The 2,874-nt window shown below is 43.8% G+C and overlaps 1 protein-coding gene across 1 annotated transcript in view; it reads right to left on the reverse strand.

Moving 5' to 3' along the window:
* Positions 1 to 2,874, reverse strand: part of Hapln2 (hyaluronan and proteoglycan link protein 2) — a 5,528-nt gene that overhangs the window by 1,676 nt on the left and 978 nt on the right. The window lies entirely within an intron of this gene.

Below are 2,874 nucleotides of genomic sequence, written 5' to 3' on the forward strand. Positions count from 1 at the left end.
AAGGTGGCTCAGTGGTAGAGTGCTTGCCTTGCATGCTTGAAGCCCTGGGTTCGATTCCTCAGCACCACATAAGCAAAAAGAAAAAAGCCGGAAGTGGTGTTGTGGCTCAAGTGGTAGAGCGCTAGCCTTGAGCTGAAGAGCTGAGGGACAGAGCCCAGGCCCAGAATTCAGGCCCCACGACCGGACCCAAAAACAAAAAAAAACAAAAAATTGAGTGATCAGCCAAGCACCAATGGCTCACACCTGTAGTCCTAGCTACTCAGGAGGCTGAGATCTAAGGATCATTGTTGGAACTCAACCTGGGCAGCAACATGTGTGAAACTATTATCTTCAGTAAACTAATCAGAAAAGTCCAGAAGTAGGGCTGTGGCTCAAATGGTAGAGCACTAGCCTAGAGCACAAAGCAGCTCAGGGACAGCACCCGACCAAGTTCAAGCCCTAGGACTGGCAAAATAAATAAAGAAAGAGCGCTTGCTTCGGCAGCACATATACAGAGAAGATTAGCATGGCCCCTGCGCAAGGATGACATGCAAATTCGTGAAGTGTTCCATATTTTTATGTACTCATTACCTTGCCCATGTAACTGTAACCCCTCTATATGGTATTTTCACAATTAAAAAAAAAAGTTTGTGGGGCTGGGAAAGTGGCTCAGTGGTAGAGCACTTGCCTTGCATGCATGAGGCCCTGGGTTTGATTCCTCAGCACCACATAAGCAGAAAAAAAAAAAAAACCAGAAGTGGCGCTGTGGCTCTAGTGGTAGAGCACTAGCCTTGAGCCGAAGAGCTGAGGGACAGCGCCCAGGCCCAGAGTTCAGGCCCCATGACTGGACCCAAAAAAAAAAAATTTGAAGACTACTGCAAAAAAATTTTTTTGAATGATTCTGTGTACAGCTGATCATATAAAATAATACTTATCAAAATAAACTCAGAAATGGAAACGAGATTTTTTTTCCTTCAAAGCTGTTTTTTCTTCTTTCTTTCATTTGTTCATTTATTTATTTGTCTTTGGAAGGGTAAGTGGGGGCATAGAAATGGAGGGACAAAGGGGGAACAAATGCAACAGTGATATTCACTGGATACGATGTTGAAAATGAACTATACAACTTATGGTTGTATAGTTGTGGAGAAGCGAGGGAAAAGCTGAAAGAGCAAGGGAAGGGGTGATATTATCCAAAAAGAAATATACTCAGCACCACATAAGCAGAAAAAGCTGGAAGTGGTGCTGTGGCTCAAGTGGTAGAGTGCTAGCTTTGAGCTGAAGAGCTGAGGGACAGCGCCTAGGCCCAGAGTTCAGGCCCCACGACCGAGAAAAAAAAATCACAAAATTGAGTGATCCCATGAAATTATGTTGTCTCTGTTTCTTCTCTCCCAGCCCCCAATAATACTGCCTAAAATATACTGAGTGCTTTCCCAAGCCAGGCACTGCTAAGCTGCTTGCATTTTGGATGTTGTCATCCTTTTCAGATACAAATAAAGAAAAGTAGTGTCTATTATTCAGTGAGTAGATGGCAGGGTTGAGACTCCAACTGCAGAGCCTGAAGTCTATGAGACTTTTATCTCCAATTAATCACACATAGACACTTTAAAAAAGTGGAGAAGTAGAGCTAGCTCAGGTTGATAGAATGCTAGCCTTCACCAAAAAGCTCAGAGATGAACACCTTCCCACTCCCCCCCCCCCCCCCCCCCCCCCCCCCCAGTTCAAGCTCTAGGAACAGAAAAAAAAAAAGCAACTCAAGTGGATATGCATCTGATACCTTGAAACTTACAGTCCTCTAAGACATTTCCTCTAAGACATTTCAAGTACAACATGCTACAAAGAAAATGGCCTTGCCTCCCTCACTGCCGTCCCTTCACCCACACCAGCCAGCATTTACAAACCCTGGAGTTAGAAACCCACACAGAGGAAACAGTGAAGCCAGGCAATGTAGAGGGACATCGATGTAGGACTCCAAGACAGGTCTTAATCCAAACTGGAAAGACAGATAACCATCAGGGACAACAATGCTTCAAAGAGAATAAGTTATCTATTTTAAGTTTATTGTTTCTGTTTGTTTGCCAGTTATGGAGCTTGAACTCAGGGCCTTGAGCTTTCACTGGCTTTTCCCCCTCAAGCCTAGCACTTTATTACTTAAGCCACACCTCCACTTTCATTTTTTTTGTTTTTTCTGATTAATTGGAGAAAAGAATCTGGAGGTGGGGGAAGGAAAGCAGGAGAAAACAGGGAGGGGAGTAACACTGTTCAAAAAGAAATGTACTCATTACCTTCCTTATGTAACTAACTCTTCTGTACCTCATCTTTATAATAAAAATTTTAAAAATAAAAAGAATCTCACAGACTTTTCTGCCTGGGCTGGCTTCAAAACTTAATCCTCAGATCTCAGCCTCCCAAATAGCTAGAATTATATACCGGTTTAAGGCATCAGGGCGCAGCTAAAAATAATTGGGTTTTTGCTGTTGTTGTTGTTTAATTAAATGCACACTAGATGGCAGCAGAGAACAGGAGTTGTAGTGCTGAGCCTACTCCTTAGTTCATTCCTTTCCCTGCTTTGCCTGACCCTCAAGTTACTTACCTATCAATAGAGGCAATTACGTAGGTACAATGTACAATAATGGTGGGAATCAAGTCATTCCTCAGCATCCACAAGAAATTGGTTCCAGACCTCTCAAAGAGACAAAAGTATGCAATTCTCAGGGCTGGGAAGGTGGCTCAGCAGTTGAGTGCTTGCCTTGCATGCATGAGGCCCTGGATTCTATTCCTCAGCACCACATAAGCAGAAAAAGCCAGAAGTGGCGCTGTGCTCAAGCAGTAGAATGCTAGCCTTGAGCTGAAGAGCTGAGGGTCAGCGCCCAGGCTCAGAGTTCAGGACCTACAACC

This window comes from Dipodomys ordii, unplaced genomic scaffold (assembly GCF_000151885.1).
Source record: "Dipodomys ordii isolate 6190 unplaced genomic scaffold, Dord_2.0 Scaffold131, whole genome shotgun sequence".
NCBI classification, from domain to species: domain Eukaryota; kingdom Metazoa; phylum Chordata; class Mammalia; order Rodentia; family Heteromyidae; genus Dipodomys; species Dipodomys ordii.